General features: G+C 48.7%; 1 protein-coding gene across 6 annotated transcripts in view; it reads right to left on the bottom strand.

Moving 5' to 3' along the window:
- Positions 1–23,667, bottom strand: part of LOC137327478 (L-asparaginase 1-like) — a 56,376-nt gene that overhangs the window by 29,492 nt on the left and 3,217 nt on the right. The window lies entirely within an intron of this gene.

Below are 23,667 nucleotides of genomic sequence, written 5' to 3'. Positions count from 1 at the left end.
TCCAACCACACACACAGTCCACACACACACAGTCCACACACACGCAGTCCACACACACAGTCCACACACACACAGTCCATACACACACAAAATGCACACACACAGTCCACACACACACAATCCACACACACACAAAATCCACACATGCACAGTACACACGGACACAGTCCACACACAGAGTCCATACACACACAGTCCATACACACAGAATCCACACATACACAATCCACACACACACAATCCACACACACAGTCCACACACACAGAATCTACACACACACAGAATCTAGACACAAACAGTCCACACGCACAATCCACACACATAGTCCACACACACACAGTCCACACAGACATAGTCTACACACACAAAATCCACATACACAGTCCACACACAAACAATCCACACGGACACAGTCCACACACACACAATCCACACACACACAATCCACACACAGTCCACACACACACAATCCACACACGCACAGTCCACACACACACAGTCCACACACACACAATCCACACATACACAATCGACACACACACAGTCCACACACACAATCCACACACACAGCCCACACACACAGTCCACACACACACAGTCCACACACACACAGTCCAGGCACACACAGTCCACACACACAGTCCACACACACAGTCCACACAAACACAGCCCACACAGTCCACACACACAGTCCACACACACAGTCCACACACACAGTCCACACACACAATACACACACACAATCCACACACACAGTCCACACACACAGAATCTACACACACACAGAATCTACACACAAACAGTCCACACGCACAATCCACACACATAGTCCACACACACACAGTCCACACAGACATAGTCTACACACACAAAATCCACATACACAGTCCACACACAAACAATCCACACGGACACAGTCCACACACACACAATCCACACACACACAATCCACACACAGTCCACACACACACAATCCACACACGCACAGTCCACACACACACAGTCCACACACACACAATCCACACATACACAATCGACACACACACAGTCCACACACACAATCCACACACACAGCCCACACACACAGTCCACACACACACAGTCCACACACACACAGTCCACACACACACAGTCCAGGCACACACAGTCCACACACACAGTCCACACACACAGTCCACACAGTCCACACACACAGTCCACACACACAGTCCACACACACAGTCCACACACACAATACACACACACAGTCCACACACACACAGTCCACACCCACACAGTCCACACAGATACAATCCACACACAAACACAATCCATGCACACAGTCCACACAGACACAGTCCAACCACACACACAGTCCACACACACACAGTCCACACACACGCAGTCCACACACACAGTCCATACACACACACAGTCCATACACACACAAAATGCACACACACAGTCCACACACACACAATCCACACACACACAAAATCCACACATGCACAGTACACATGGACACAGTCCACACACAGAGTCCATACACACACAGTCCATACACACAGAATCCACACATACACAATCCACACACACACAATCCACACACACAGTCCACACACACAGTCCACACACACAGAATCTACACACACACAGAATCTATGCACACACAGTCCGCACAGACACAGTTCACACACACATAATCCACACAAACAAACAATCCACACACACAATCCACACACACACAATCCACACACAGTTCAAACCCACACAATTCATACACAGTCCACACACAAACAATCTACACACACACAGTCCACACACACAAAATCCACACACGCACAGTCCACACGGACACAGTCCACACACACAGTCCATACACACACAGTCCACACACACAATCCACACACACAGTCCACACACACACAATCCACACACACACAATCCACACACAGTCCACACACACACAATCCACACACACACAATCCACACATACACAATCGACACACACACAGTCCACACACACAATCCACACACACAGTCCACACACACACAGTCCACACACACAGTCCACACACACACAATCCACACATACACAATCGACACACACACAGTCCACACACACAATCCACACACACAGTCCACACACACACAGTCCACACACACAGTCCACACACACACAGTCCACACACACACAGTCCACACACACAGTCCATACACACACACAATCCACACACGCACAGTCCACACACACACAGTCCACACACACATAATCCACACACGCACAGTCCACACACACACAGTCCACACACACACAGTCCACACATACACAATCCACACACACACGATCCACACATACACAATCGACACACACACAGTCCACACACACAATCCACACACACAGTCCACACACACAGTCCACACACACACAGTCCACACACACACAGTCCAGGCACACACAGTCCACACACACACAGTCCACACAGACATAGTCTACACACACAAAATCCACATACACAGTCCACACACAAACAATCCACACGGACACAGTCCACACACACACAATCCACACACACACAATCCACACACAGTCCACACACACACAATCCACACACGCACAATCCACACACAGTCCACACACACACAGTCCACACAGACATAGTCTACACACACAAAATCCACATACACAGTCCACACACAAACAATCCACACGGACACAGTCCACACACACACAATCCACACACACACAATCCACACACAGTCCACACACACACAGTCCACACACACACAGTCCACACACACACAGTCCACACACACACAATCCACACATACACAGTCCACACACACAATCCACACACACAGCCCACACACACAGTCCACACACACACAGTCCACACACACACAGTCCAGGCACACACAGTCCACACACACAGTCCACACACACAGTCCACACAGTCCACACACACAGTCCACACACACACAGTCCACACACACAGTCCACACACACAATACACACACACAGTCCACACCCACACAGTCCACACCCACACAGTCCACACAGATACAATCCACACACAAACACAATCCATGCACACAGTCCACACAGACACAGTCCAACCACACACACAGTCCACACACACACAGTACACACACACGCAGTCCACACACACAGTCCATACACACACACAGTCCATACACACACAAAATGCACACACACAGTCCACACACACACAATCCACACACACACAAAATCCACACATGCACAGTACACATGGACATAGTCCAGACACAGAGTCCATACACACACAGTCCATACACACAGAATCCACACATACACAATCCACACACACACAATCCACACACACAGTCCACACACACAGTCCACACACACAGAATCTACGCACACACAGTCCGCACAGACACAGTTCACAAATAATCCACACAAACAAACAATCCACAGACATAGTCTACACACACAGTCCATACACACACAAAATCCACACACAGTTCAAACCCACACAATTCATACACAGTCCACACACAAACAATCTACACACACACAGTCCACACACACAATCCACACACACAGTCCACACACACAATCCACACACACAGTCCACAAACACACAATACACACACACACAAAATCCACACACGCACAGTCCACACGGACACAGTCCACACACACAGTCCACACACACACAATCCACACACAGTCCACACACACACAATCCACACACACAATCCACACACACACAATCCACACACAGTTCAAACCCACACAATTCATACACAGTCCACACACAAACAATCTACACACACACAGTCCACACACACAAAATCCACACACGCACAGTCCACACGGACACAGTCCACACACACAGTCCATACACACACAGTCCACACACACAATCCACACACACAGTCCACACACACACAATCCACACACACACAATCCACACACAGTCCACACACACACAATCCACACACACACAATCCACACATACACAATCGACACACACACAGTCCACACACACAATCCACACACACAGTCCACACACACACAGTCCACACACACAGTCCACACACACACAATCCACACATACACAATCGACACACACACAGTCCACACACACAATCCACACACACAGTCCACACACACACAGTCCACACACACAGTCCACACACACACAGTCCACACACACACAGTCCACACACTCAGTCCATACACACACACAATCCACACACGCACAGTCCACACACACACAGTCCACACACACATAATCCACACACGCACAGTCCACACACACACAGTCCACACACACACAGTCCACACATACACAATCCACACACACACGATCCACACATACACAATCGACACACACACAGTCCACACACACAATCCACACACACAGTCCACACACACAGTCCACACACACACAGTCCAAACACACACAGTCCAGGCACACACAGTCCACACACACACAGTCCACACAGACATAGTCTACACACACAAAATCCACATACACAGTCCACACACAAACAATCCACACGGACACAGTCCACACACACACAATCCACACACACACAATCCACACACAGTCCACACACACACAATCCACACACGCACAATCCACACACAGTCCACACACACACAGTCCACACAGACATAGTCTACACACACAAAATCCACATACACAGTCCACACACAAACAATCCACACGGACACAGTCCACACACACACAATCCACACACACACAATCCACACACAGTCCACACACACACAGTCCACACACACACAGTCCACACACACACAGTCCACACATACACAGTCCACACACACAATCCACACACACAGTCCACACACACACAGTCCACACACACACAGTCCAGGCACACACAGTCCACACACACAGTCCACACACACAGTCCACACAGTCCACACACACAGTCCACACACACACAGTCCACACACACAGTCCACACACACAATACACACACACAGTCCACACCCACACAGTCCACACCCACACAGTCCACACAGATACAATCCACACACAAACACAATCCATGCACACAGTCCACACAGACACAGTCCAACCACACACACAGTCCACACACACACAGTACACACACACGCAGTCCACACACACAGTCCATACACACACACAGTCCATACACACACAAAATGCACACACACAGTCCACACACACACAATCCACACACACACAAAATCCACACATGCACAGTACACATGGACATAGTCCAGACACAGAGTCCATACACACACAGTCCATACACACAGAATCCACACATACACAATCCACACACACACAATCCACACACACAGTCCACACACACAGTCCACACACACAGAATCTACGCACACACAGTCCGCACAGACACAGTTCACACATAATCCACACAAACAAACAATCCACAGACATAGTCTAAACACACACAGGCCATACACACACAAAATCCACACACAGTTCAAACCCACACAATTCATACACAGTCCACACACAAACAATCTACACACACACAGTCCACACACACAATCCACACACACAGTCCACACACACAATCCACACACACAGTCCACAAACACACAATACACACACACACAAAATCCACACACGCACAGTCCACACGGACACAGTCCACACACACAGTCCACACACACACAATCCACACACAGTCCACACACACACAATCCACACACGCACAGTCCACACACACACAATCCACACACACACAGTCCACACACACACAATCCACACACAGTCCACACACACACAATCCACACACGCACAGTCCACACACACACAATCCACACACACACAGTCCACACACACACAATCCACACATACACAATCCACACACACACAGTGCACACACACAATCCACACACACAGTCCACACACACAGTCCACACACACACAGTCCACACACACACAATCCACACACAGTCCACACACACACAATCCACACATACACAATCGACACACACACAGTGCACACACACAATCCACACACACAGTCCACACACACAGTCCACACACACACAGTCCACACACACACAGTCCAGGCACACACAGTCCACACACACAGTCCACACAGTCCACACCCACACAGTCCACACCCACACAGTCCACACAGATGCAATCCACACACAAACCCAATCCATGCACACAGTCCACACAGACACAGTCCAACCACACACACAGTCCACACACACACAGTCCACACACACGCAGTCCACACACACAGTCCATACACACACACAATCCACACACGCACAGTCCACACACACAGTCCACACACACACAGTCCACACATACACAATCCACACACACACAATCCACACACAGTCCACACACACACAATCCACACACGCACAGTCCACACACACACAATCCACACACACACAGTCCACACACACACAATCCACACATACACAATCCACACACGCACAGTCCACACACACACAATCCACACACACACAGTCCACACACACACAATCCACACACAGTCCACACACACACAATCCACACACGCACAGTCCACACACACACAATCCACACACACACAGTCCACACACACACAATCCACACATACACAATCCACACACACACAGTGCACACACACAATCCACACACACAGTCCACACACACAGTCCACACACACACAGTCCACACACACACAATCCACACACAGTCCACACACACACAATCCACACATACACAATCGACACACACACAGTGCACACACACAATCCACACACACAGTCCACACACACAGTCCACACACACACAGTCCACACACACACAGTCCAGGCACACACAGTCCACACACACAGTCCACACAGTCCACACCCACACAGTCCACACCCACACAGTCCACACCCACACAGTCCACACAGATGCAATCCACACACAAACCCAATCCATGCACACAGTCCACACAGACACAGTCCAACCACACACACAGTCCACACACACACAGTACACACACACGCAGTCCACACACACAGTCCATACACACACACAATCCACACACGCACAGTCCACACACACAGTCCACACACACACAGTCCACACATACACAATCCACACACACACAATCCACACATACACAATCCACACACACAGTCCATACACACACACAATCCACACACACACAATCGACACACACACAGTCCACACACACAATCCACACACACAGTCCACACACACACAGTCCACACACACACAGTCCACACATACACAATCCACACACACACAATCCACACATACACAATCCACACACACAGTCCATACACACACACAATCCACACACACACAATCGACACACACACAGTCCACACACACAATCCACACACACAGTCCACACACACACAGTCCACACACACACAGTCCAGGCACACACAGTCCACACACACAGTCCACACACACAGTCCACACAAACACAGTCCACACAGTCCACACCCAAACAGTCCACACCCACACAGTCCACACCCACACAGTCCACACAGATACAATCCACACACAAACACAATCCATGCACACAGTCCACACAGACACAGTCCAACCACACACACAGTCCACACACACACAGTCCACACACACGCGGTCCACACACACAGTCCATACACACACACAGTCCATACACACACAAAATGCACACACACAGTCCACACACACACAATCCACACACACACAAAATCCACACATGCACAGTACACACGGACACAGTCCACACACACAGTCCATACACACACAGTCCACACACACAATCCACACACACAATCCACACACACAGAATCCACACACACACAGTCCACACACACAGTTCACACGCACACAGTCCACACAAACACAATCCACACATACAGTCCACACGCACACACAATCCACACACACAATCCACACACACACAATCCACACACAGTTCAAACCCACACAATTCATACACAGTCTACACACACACAATCCACACACGCACAGTCCAAAAACACACAGTCCACACACACATAATCCACACAAACAAACAATCCACAGACATAGTCTACACACACACAGTCGATACACACACAAAATCCACACACAGTTCAAACCCACACAATTCATACACAGTCCACACACAAACAATCTACACACACACAGTCCACACACACAATCCACACACACAGTCCACACACACAATCCACACACACAGTCCACAAACACACAATACACACACACACAAAATCCACACACGCACAGTCCACACGGACACAGTCCACACACACAGTCCACACACACACAATCCACACACAGTCCACACACACACAATCCACACACGCACAGTCCACACACACACAATCCACACACACACAGTCCACACACACACAATCCACACACAGTCCACACACACACAATCCACACACGCACAGTCCACACACACACAATCCACACACACACAGTCCACACACACACAATCCACACATACACAATCCACACACACACAGTGCACACACACAATCCACACACACAGTCCACACACACAGTCCACACACACACAGTCCACACACACACAATCCACACACAGTCCACACACACACAATCCACACACGCACAGTCCACACACACACAGTCCACACACACACAATCCACACATACACAATCGACACACACACAGTGCACACACACAATCCACACACACAGTCCACACACACAGTCCACACACACACAGTCCACACACACACAGTCCAGGCACACACAGTCCACACACACAGTCCACACAGTCCACACCAACACAGTCCACACCCACACAGTCCACACCCACACAGTCCACACAGATACAATCCACACACAAACACAATCCATGCACACAGTCCACACAGACACAGTCCAACCACACACACAGTCCACACACACACACAGTCCACACACACGCAGTCCACACACACAGTCCATACACACACACAATCCACACACGCACAGTCCACACACACACAGTCCACACACACACAGTCCACACATACACAATCCACACACACACAATCCACACATACACAATCCACACACACAGTCCATACACACACACAATCCACACACACACAATCGACACACACACAGTCCACACACACAATCCACACACACACAGTCCACACACACAGTCCACACACACAGTCCACACACACAGTCCACACAAACACAGTCCACACAGTCCACACCCAAACAGTCCACACCCACACAGTCCACACAGATACAATCCACACACAAACACAATCCATGCACACAGTCCACACAGACACAGTCCAACCACACACACAGTCCACACACACACAGTCCACACACACGCGGTCCACACACACAGTCCATACACACACACAGTCCATACACACACAAAATGGACACACACAGTCCACACACACACAATGCACACACACACAAAATCCACACATGCACAGTACACACGGACACAGTCCACACACACAGTCCATACACACACAATCCACACACACAATCCACACACACAATCCACACACACAGAATCCACACACACACAGTCAACACACACAGTTCACACGCACACAGTCCACACAAACACAATCCACACATACAGTCCACACGCACACACAATCCACACACACAATCCACACACACACAATCCACACACAGTTCAAACCCACACAATTCATACACAGTCCACACACACACAATCCACACACGCACAGTCCAAAAACACACAGTCCACACACACACAATCCACACACACACAATCCACACACAGTCCACACACACACAATCCACACATGCACAGTCCACACACACACAGTCCACACACACACAATCCACACATACACAATCCACACACACACAATCCACACATACACAATCTACACACACACAGTCCACACACACAATCCACACACACAGTCCACACACACACAATCCACACAGACACAGTCTACACAAACACAGTCCATACACACACAAAATCCACACACGCACAGCCCACACGGACACAGTCCACACACACAGTACATACACACACAGTCCACACACACAATCCACACACACAATCCACACACACACAGAATCCACACACACACAGTCCAAACACACAGTCCACACGCACACAGTCCACACAAAGACAATCCACACACACACAGTCCACACACACACAATCCACACATACACAATCGACACACACACAGTCCACACACACAATCCACACACACAGTCCACACACACAGTCCACACACACACAGTCCACACACACACAGTCCAGGCACACACAGTCCACACACACAGTCCACACAAACACAGTCCACACAGTCCACACCCACACAGTCCACACAGATACAATCCACACACACACACAATCCATGCACACAGTCCACACAGACACAGTCCAACCACACACACAGTCCACACACACACAGTCCACACACACGCAGTCCACACACACACAAAATGCACACACACAGTCCACACGGACACAGTCCACACACACAGTCCACACACACATAATCCACACAAACAAACAATCCACACACACAATCCACACACAGTTCAAACCCACACAATTCATATACAGTCCACACACACAGTCCACACACACACAGTCCACACACACACAATCCACACACACACAATCCACACACACACAGTCCACACACACACAATCCACACACACAGTCCATACACACACACAATCCACACACACACAATCGACACACACACAGTCCACACACACAATCCACACACACAGTCCACACACACACAGTCCACACACACACAGTCCAGGCACACACAGTCCACACACACACAGTCCACACACACATAATCCACACAAACAAACAATCCACACACACAATCCACACACACACAATCCACACACAGTTCAAACCCACACAATTCATATACAGTCCACACACACAGTCCACACACACACAGTCCACACACACACAATCCACACACACACAATCCACACACACACAGTCCACACACACACAATCCACACATACACAATCCACACACACACAATCTACACATACACAATCTACACACACACAGTCCACACACACAATCCACACACACAGTCCACACACACACAATCCACACACATAGTCCACACACACACAGTCCACACAGACATAGTCTACACACACACAGTCCATACACACACAATCCACACACACACACAAAATCCACACGCACACAGTCCACACACACAGTCCACACGGACACAGTCCACACACACAGTCCATACACACACAGTCCACACACACAATCCACACACACAATCCACACACACAGAATCCACACGCACACAGTCCACACACACAGTCCACACACACAGTCCACAAACACACAATCCACACACACAAAAAATCCACACACGCACAGTCCACACGGACACAGTCCACACACACAGTCCACAAACACAATCCACACACACAGAATCCACACGCACACAGTCCACACACACAGTCCACACGGACACAGTCCACACACACAGTCCATACACACACAGTGCACACACACAATCCACACACACAGAATCCACACGCACACAGTCCACACACACAGTCCACACACACAGTCCACACACACAATCCACACATGCACAGTCCACACACACACAGTCCACACACACACAATCCACACATACACAATCCACACACACACAATCCACACATACACAATCTACACACACACAGTCCACACACACAATCCACACACACAGTCCACACACACACAATCCACACAGACACAGTCTACACAAACACAGTCCATACACACACACAATCCACACACACAGTCAACACACACATATCCACACACATACAGTCCACACACACAGTCCACACACAGTCCAAACACACACACGCACAGTCCACACGGACACAGTCCACACACACAGTCCACAAACACAATCCACACACACAGAATCCACACGCACACAGTCCACACACACAGTCCACACGGACACAGTCCACACACACAGTCCATACACACACAGTGCACACACACAATCCACACACACAATCCACACACACAGAATCCACACGCACACAGTCCACACACACAGTCCACACACACAGTCCACACACACACAATCCACACATGCACAGTCCACACACACACAGTCCACACACACACAATCCACACATACACAATCCACACACACACAATCCACACATACACAATCTACACACACACAGTCCACACACACAATCCACACACACAGTCCACACACACACAATCCACACAGACACAGTCTACACAAACACAGTCCATACACACACACAATCCAGACACACAGTCAACACACACATATCCACACACATACAGTCCACACACACAGTCCACACACAGTCCAAACACACACACAGTCCTCACACACAATCCACACACACAGTCCACACACACACAGTCCACACACACACAATCCACACACACACAATCCACACACACACAGTCCACACACACACAATCCACACATACACAATCCACACACACACAATCTACACATACACAATCTACACACACACAGTCCACACACACAATCCACACACACAGTCCACACACACACAATCCACACACATAGTCCACACACACACAGTCCACACAGACATAGTCTACACACACACAGTCCATACACACACAATCCACACACACACAAAATCCACACGCACACAGTCCACACACACAGTCCACACGGACACAGTCCACACACACAGTCCATACACACACAGTCCACACACACAATCCACACACACAATCCACACACACAGAATCCACACGCACACAGTCCACACACACAGTCCACACACACAGTCCACAAACACACAATCCACACACACACAAAATCCACACACGCACAGTCCACACGGACACAGTCCACACACACAGTCCACAAACACAATCCACACACACAGAATCCACACGCACACAGTCCACACACACAGTCCACACGGACACAGTCCACACACACAGTCCATACACACACAGTGCACACACACAATCCACACACACAATCCACACACACAGAATCCACACGCACACAGTCCACACACACAGTCCATACACACACAGTGCACACACACAATCCACACACACAATCCACACACACAGAATCCACACACACACAATCCACACACACACAATCCACACACAGTCCACACACACACAATCCACACATGCACAGTCCACACACACACAGTCCACACACACACAATCCACACATACACAATCCACACACACACAATCCACACATACACAATCTACACACACACAGTCCACACACACAATCCACACACACAGTCCACACACACACAATCCACACAGACACAGTCTACACAAACACAGTCCATACACACACACAATCCACACACACAGTCAACACACACATATCCACACACATACAGTCCACACACACAGTCCACACACAGTCCAAACACACACACGCACAGTCCACACGGACACAGTCCACACACACAGTCCACAAACACAATCCACACACACAGAATCCACACGCACACAGTCCACACACACAGTCCACACGGACACAGTCCACACACACAGTCCATACACACACAGTGCACACACACAATCCACACACACAATCCACACACACAGAATCCACACGCACACAGTCCACACACACAGTCCACACACACAGTCCACACACACACAATCCACACATGCACAGTCCACACACACACAGTCCACACACACACAATCCACACATACACAATCCACACACACACAATCCACACATACACAATCTACACACACACAGTCCACACACACAATCCACACACACAGTCCACACACACACAATCCACACAGACACAGTCTACACAAACACAGTCCATACACACACACAATCCACACACACAGTCAACACACACATATCCACACACATACAGTCCACACACACAGTCCACACACAGTCCAAACACACACACAGTCCTCACACACAATCCACACACACAGTCCACACACACACAATCCACATACACACAGTCCACACAGACACAATCCACACACACAATCCACACACAATCCATACACAGTCCACACACACACAGTCCACACACACACAAACCACACACGCACAGTCCTCACACAGACACAGTCCACACACATACAATCAACACACACACAATCCACACACACACATTCCACACACACAGCCCACACACACACAATCCACACACACACAGTCCACACACACACAATCCACATACACACAGTCCACACACACACAGTCCACACACAGTTCAAACACAAACACAGTCCACACACACAATCCACACACACAGTCCACACACACAGAATCCACACACACACACAGTCCAAACACACACACAGTCCACACACACAATCCACACACACAGTCCACACACACAGAATCCACACACACACAGTCCAAACACACACACAGTCCACACACACAATCCACACACACAGTCCACACACACAGAATCCACACACACACACACAGTCCAAACACACACACAGTCCACACACACAATCCACACACACAATCCACACACACAGAATCCACACACACACAGTCCACATGCACACAGTCCACACAAACACAATCCACACACACACAGTCCACATGCACACAATCCACACACACACAATCCACACACAAACAGTCCACACACACAATCCATACACAGTCCACACACACACAAAATCCACACACGCACAGTCCACATGGACACAGTCCACACACACAATCCACACACACAATCCACACACACAGAATCTACACACACACAATCCACACACACACAGTCCACACAAACAAACAGTCCACACACACAGTCCACACACACACAGTCCACACACACAGTCCACACAGACACAGTCCACACACACAATCCACACACAGTTCAAACCCACACAATTCATACACAGTCCACACACACACAATCCACACACACACAATCCACACACAGTCTACACACACACAGTCCACACACACACACACAATCCACACATACACAATCTACACACACACAGTCCACACGGACACAGTCCCCACATACACAATCCACACACACACAATCCACACACACACACACAATCCACACATACACAATCTACACACACACAGTCCACACGGACACAGTCCCCACATACACAATCCACACACACACAATCCACACATACACAATCTACACACACACAGTCCACACACACAATCCACACACACACAATCCACACATACACAATCCACACACACACAATCCACACATACACAATCTACACACACACAGTCCACACACACAATCCACACACACAGTCCACACAGACACAGTCTACACACACACACAATCCACACATACACAATCTACACACACACAGTCCACACACAGAATCCACACACACAGTCCACACGCATATAATCTACACACACACAGCCCACATGCACACAATCCATGCACACAGTCCACACAGACACAGACCAACCACACACGCAGTCCACACACACACAGTCCACACACGCGCAGTCCACACACACAGTCCATACACACAGAATCCACACACACAAAATCCACACACACACAGTCCACACACACAGAATCCACACAAACACAATCCACACACACACAATCCACACACACAATCCACACACACAGTCCACACACACAGAATCTACACACACACAAAATCCACACACGCACAGTCCACACACACACAATCCACACACACACAAAATCCACACACGCACAGTCCACACACACACAATCCACACACACACACAATCCACACACACAGTCCACACACACACAATCCACACACACACAAAATCCACACAAGCACAGTCCACACACACACAGTCCACACACACACAATCCACACACACACAATCCACACACAGTTCAAACCCACACAATCCACACACAGTCCACACACACACAATCCACACATACACAATCCACACACACACAATCCACACATACACAATCGACACACACACAGTCCACACACACAATTCACACACACAGTCCACACACACACAATCCACACACACACAAAATCCACACACGCACAGTCCACACGGACACAGTCCATACACAGTCCAAACACACACAGTCCACACACACAATCTACACATACACAATCCACCCACACAGAATCCACACACACAGTCCACACGCAAACAGTCCACACAAACACAATCCACACACACAGAATCCACACACACACAGTCCACACACACAGTCCACACGCACACAGTCCACACAAACACAATCCACACACACACAGTCCACACACACACAATCCATACACAGTCCACACACACACAATCCAGAAATGCACAGTCCACACACACATAATCTACACACAGACAGTCCACATGCACACACAGTCCACAGACACAGTCCACACACACACAGTCCACACACACACAGTCCACACACGCACAATCCACACACACACAATCCACATACACACAGTCCACACAGACACAGTCCACAATCACAATCCACACACACACTGTCCACACATACAGTCCACACACACACAATCCACACACACAGTCCGCACACACAGTCCACACACACACAATCCACACACACAGTCCGCACACACAGTCCACACAGACACAATCCACACACAAAGTCTACACACACACAATCCACACACACAGTCCACACACACACAATCCACACACACAGTCCACACACACAGTCCACACAGACACACAATCCACACACACACACAATCCACACACACACACAATCCACACACACACAATCCACACACAGTCCACAAACACACAGCCTACACACACAGTCCTCACACACAATCCACACACACAGTCCACACACACACAGTCCACACACACACAATCCACACACACACAATCCACACACACACAGTCCACACACACACAATCCACACATACACAATCCACACACACACAATCTACACATACACAATCTACACACACACAGTCCACACACACAATCCACACACACAGTCCACACACACACAATCCACACACATAGTCCACACACACACAGTCCACACAGACATAGTCTACACACACACAGTCCATACACACACAATCCACACACACACAAAATCCACACGCACACAGTCCACACACACAGTCCACACGGACACAGTCCACACACACAGTCCATACACACACAGTCCACACACACAATCCACACACACAATCCACACACACAGAATCCACACGCACACAGTCCACACACACAGTCCACACACACAGTCCACAAACACACAATCCACACACACACAAAATCCACACACGCACAGTCCACACGGACACAGTCCACACACACAGTCCACAAACACAATCCACACACACAGAATCCACACGCACACAGTCCACACACACAGTCCACACGGACACAGTCCACACACACAGTCCATACACACACAGTGCACACACACAATCCACACACACAATCCACACACACAGAATCCACACGCACACAGTCCACACACACAGTCCATACACACACAGTGCACACACACAATCCACACACACAATCCACACACACAGAATCCACACACACACAATCCACACACACACAATCCACACACAGTCCACACACACACAATCCACACATGCACAGTCCACACACACACAGTCCACACACACACAATCCACACAGACACAATCCACACACACACAATCCACACATACACAATCTACACACACACAGTCCACACACACAATCCACACACACAGTCCACACACACACAATCCACACAGACACAGTCTACACAAACACAGTCCATACACACACACAATCCACACACACAGTCAACACACACATATCCACACACATACAGTCCACACACACAGTCCACACACAGTCCAAACACACACACGCACAGTCCACACGGACACAGTCCACACACACAGTCCACAAACACAATCCACACACACAGAATCCACACGCACACAGTCCACACACACAGTCCACACGGACACAGTCCACACACACAGTCCATACACACACAGTGCACACACACAATCCACACACACAATCCACACACACAGAATCCACACGCACACAGTCCACACACACAGTCCACACACACAGTCCACACACACACAATCCACACATGCACAGTCCACACACACACAGTCCACACACACACAATCCACACATACACAATCCACACACACACAATCCACACATACACAATCTACACACACACAGTCCACACACACAATCCACACACACAGTCCACACACACACAATCCACACAGACACAGTCTACACAAACACAGTCCATACACACACACAATCCACACACACAGTCAACACACACATATCCACACACATACAGTCCACACACACAGTCCACACACAGTCCAAACACACACACAGTCCTCACACACAATCCACACACACAGTCCACACACACACAATCCACATACACACAGTCCACACAGACACAATCCACACACACAATCCACACACAATCCATACACAGTCCACACACACACAGTCCACACACACACAAACCACACACGCACAGTCCTCACACAGACACAGTCCACACACATACAATCAACACACACACAATCCACACACACACATTCCACACACACAGCCCACACACACACAATCCACACACACACAGTCCACACACACACAATCCACATACACACAGTCCACACACACACAGTCCACACACAGTTCAAACACAAACACAGTCCACACACACAATCCACACACACAGTCCACACACACAGAATCCACACACACACACAGTCCAAACACACACACAGTCCACACACACAATCCACACACACAGTCCACACACACAGAATCCACACACACACAGTCCAAACACACACACAGTCCACACACACAATCCACACACACAGTCCACACACACAGAATCCACACACACACACAGTCCAAACACACACACAGTCCACACACACAATCCACACACACAATCCACACACACAGAATCCACACACACACAGTCCACATGCACACAGTCCACACAAACACAATCCACACACACACAGTCCACATGCACACAATCCACACACACACAATCCACACACAAACAGTCCACACACACAATCCATACACAGTCCACACACACACAAAATCCACACACGCACAGTCCACATGGACACAGTCCACACACACAATCCACACACACAATCCACACACACAGAATCTACACACACACAATCCACACACACACAGTCCACACAAACAAACAGTCCACACACACAGTCCACACACACACAGTCCACACACACAGTCCACACAGACACAGTCCACACACACAATCCACACACAGTTCAAACCCACACAATTCATACACAGTCCACACACACACAATCCACACACACACAATCCACACACAGTCTACACACACACAGTCCACACACACACACACAATCCACACATACACAATCTACACACACACAGTCCACACGGACACAGTCCCCACATACACAATCCACACACACACAATCCACACACACACACACAATCCACACATACACAATCTACACACACACAGTCCACACGGACACAGTCCCCACATACACAATCCACACACACACAATCCACACATACACAATCTACACACACACAGTCCACACACACAATCCACACACACACAATCCACACATACACAATCCACACACACACAATCCACACATACACAATCTACACACACACAGTCCACACACACAATCCACACACACAGTCCACACAGACACAGTCTACACACACACACAATCCACACATACACAATCTACACACACACAGTCCACACACAGAATCCACACACACAGTCCACACGCATATAATCTACACACATACAGCCCACATGCACACAATCCATGCACACAGTCCACACAGACACAGACCAACCACACACGCAGTCCACACACACACAGTCCAAACACGCGCAGTCCACACACACAGTCCATACACACAGAATCCACACACACAAAATCCACACACACACAGTCCACACACACAGAATCCACACAAACACAATCCACACACACACAATCCACACACACAATCCACACACACAGTCCACACACACAGAATCTACACACACACAAAATCCACACACGCACAGTCCACACACACACAATCCACACACACACAAAATCCACACACGCACAGTCCACACACACACAATCCACACACACACACAATCCACACACACAGTCCACACACACACAATCCACACACACACAAAATCCACACAAGCACAGTCCACACACACACAGTCCACACACACACAATCCACACACACACAATCCACACACAGTTCAAACCCACACAATCCACACACAGTCCACACACACACAATCCACACATACACAATCCACACACACACAATCCACACATACACAATCGACACACACACAGTCCACACACACAATTCACACACACAGTCCACACACACACAATCCACACACACACAAAATCCACACACGCACAGTCCACACGGACACAGTCCATACACAGTCCAAACACACACAGTCCACACACACAATCTACACATACACAATCCACCCACACAGAATCCACACACACAGTCCACACGCAAACAGTCCACACAAACACAATCCACACACACAGAATCCACACACACACAGTCCACACACACAGTCCACACGCACACAGTCCACACAAACACAATCCACACACACACAGTCCACACACACACAATCCATACACAGTCCACACACACACAATCCAGAAATGCACAGTCCACACACACATAATCTACACACAGACAGTCCACATGCACACACAGTCCACAGACACAGTCCACACACACACAGTCCACACACACACAGTCCACACACGCACAATCCACACACACACAATCCACATACACACAGTCCACACAGACACAGTCCACAATCACAATCCACACACACACTGTCCACACATACAGTCCACACACACACAATCCACACACACAGTCCGCACACACAGTCCACACACACACAATCCACACACACAGTCCGCACACACAGTCCACACAGACACAATCCACACACAAAGTCTACACACACACAATCCACACACACAGTCCACACACACACAATCCACACACACAGTCCACACACACAGTCCACACAGACACACAATCCACACACACACACAATCCACACACACACACAATCCACACACACACAATCCACACACAGTCCACAAACACACAGCCTACACACACAGTCCACACACACACAAAGTCTACACACACTCGATCCACACACACACAGTCCACACACACACAATCCACACATACAGTCCACACACACACAATCCACACACACAGTCCAAACAGATACAGTCCACACACACAATCCACACACATAGTCCACACACGCACAATCCACACACGCACAGTCCACACAGACACAGTCCACAATCACAATCCACAGACACACAATCCACACACAGTCCACACAGTCCACACACACACAGTCCACACACACACAGTCCACACACACACAGTCCACACAGACAGTCCACACAGACAATCCACACACACACAATCCACACACACAGTCCACACACACAGTCCACACAGACACAATCCACACACAAAGTCTACACACACACAATCCACACACACACAGTCCACACACACACAATCCACACACACAGTCCATACACACACAATCCACACACACACAATCCACACACACAGTCCACACACACAATCCATACACATACAATCCACATACACATAGACCACACACACACAGTCCACACACACAGTACACACAGACACAATCCACACACAAAGTCTACACACACACAATCCACACACACAGTCCATACGCACACAATGCACACACACACAGTCCACACACACAGTCCCCACACACACAATCCACACACACAGTCCACACACACACAATCCATACACACACAGTCCATACACACACAATCCACACACACAATCCACACACACACAATCCACACACACAGTCCATACACACACAATCCACACACACACAGTCCACACACACAGTCCCCACACACAATCCACACACACAGTCCACACACACAAAATCCACACACACACAATCCACACACACAGTCCACACACACACAATCCACACACACAATCCATACACATACAATCCACATACACATAGACCACACACACACACACAGTCCACACACACAAAATCCACACACACAATCCACACACACAGTCCATACACACACAGTCCACACACACACAAAGAGTTGAGGATCCCTGCCTCTACCACCAATTCCGGCAACGAGTTCCGTACACCCATCACCCTCTGGGTAAAAAAGTTTTTCCTCATGTCCCCTCTAATCCTTCCGCCAATCAGTTTAAATCTATGTCCTCTAGTTCTTGAACTCTCCGCTAGGGGAAACAGGTACTTCCTGTCCATTCTCTCTGGGCCCCTCATAATTTTGTACACCTCAATCAAGTCTCCCCTCAGCCTCCTCTGCTCCAAGGAAAACAACCCCAGCCTATTCAATCTCTCCTCGTAGCTGCAATTTTCAAGCCCTGGCAACATTCTTATAAATCTTCTCTGCACTCTCTCCAGAGCAATTACGTCCTTCCTGTAATGTGGTGACCAGAACTGTGCACAATACTCCAGCTGTGGCCTTACCAGCATTTTATACAGATTCATCATTGCATCCCTGCTTTTGTATTCTATACCTCGGCTAATAACGGAGAGCATTCCATATGCCTTCTTCACAACCTTATCTACCTGTACTGCCACCTTCAGGGACCTGTACACATGCACTCCAAGGTCTCTCACTTCCTCTATCCCTCTCAATATATTCCCTTTTACTGCTTGCCCTCCCTAAGTGCATTACCTCACATTTCTCCGGGTTGAACTCCATTTGCCACTTTTCCACCCACTCCACCAACCCATTGATATCTTCTTGGAGTCCACAGCCATCCTCTTTCCATCAACTACATGGCCAATTTTTGCGTCATCTTCAAATTTGCCAATCGTGCCCCCTACATTCAAGTCCAAATCATTAATATATACCACAAACAGCAAGGGACCCAACACTGAGGCCTGTGGCACACCACTGGAAACGGATTTGTGTACTTTCAGATGAGACGTTAAACCCGAGACCCTCTCAGGTGGATGTAAAAGATCATATGGCAATATTTCGAAGAAGAGCAGAGGCTTCTCCCTGATGTCCTGGCCAACAACAATCCCTCAAACAACATCACTAAAAACAGATTATCTGGTCATTACCACATTGCTGTTTATGGGATCTTGCTGTGTGCAAATTAGCTGCTGTGTTTCCTACATTACAACAATGACTACACTTCAAAAGTACTTCATTGGCTGTGAAGTGATTTTGGACATCTTGAGATTGTGAAAGACATTTTTTAAATGCAAGTTTCTTTTGCGGGGAAAGAAGAAAAGAAGGAAGGACAAGAACTTGCATTTATATAGAACCTTATTACGAATCTCAGAAATGTCCCAAAGCATTATTTTGAAGTGTGGTTACAGTTGCTATGTGGGTAGACGTGGCAGCCATTTTGCATAAGGCAAGGCCTCACAGACAACAATGAGCTGAATGACCAGTTAATCCGTTTATTCTTGATAGTATGGTTAAGGGAAGAGTATTCAGACAGAATGCTGAGAGAATTCCC

Source organism: Heptranchias perlo, chromosome 11 (genome assembly GCF_035084215.1).
Source record: "Heptranchias perlo isolate sHepPer1 chromosome 11, sHepPer1.hap1, whole genome shotgun sequence".
Classification (NCBI taxonomy): domain Eukaryota; kingdom Metazoa; phylum Chordata; class Chondrichthyes; order Hexanchiformes; family Hexanchidae; genus Heptranchias; species Heptranchias perlo.
The sequence above is the reverse complement of the archived record's forward strand: the minus strand, read 5'-3'. Positions and strand labels throughout refer to the sequence as shown.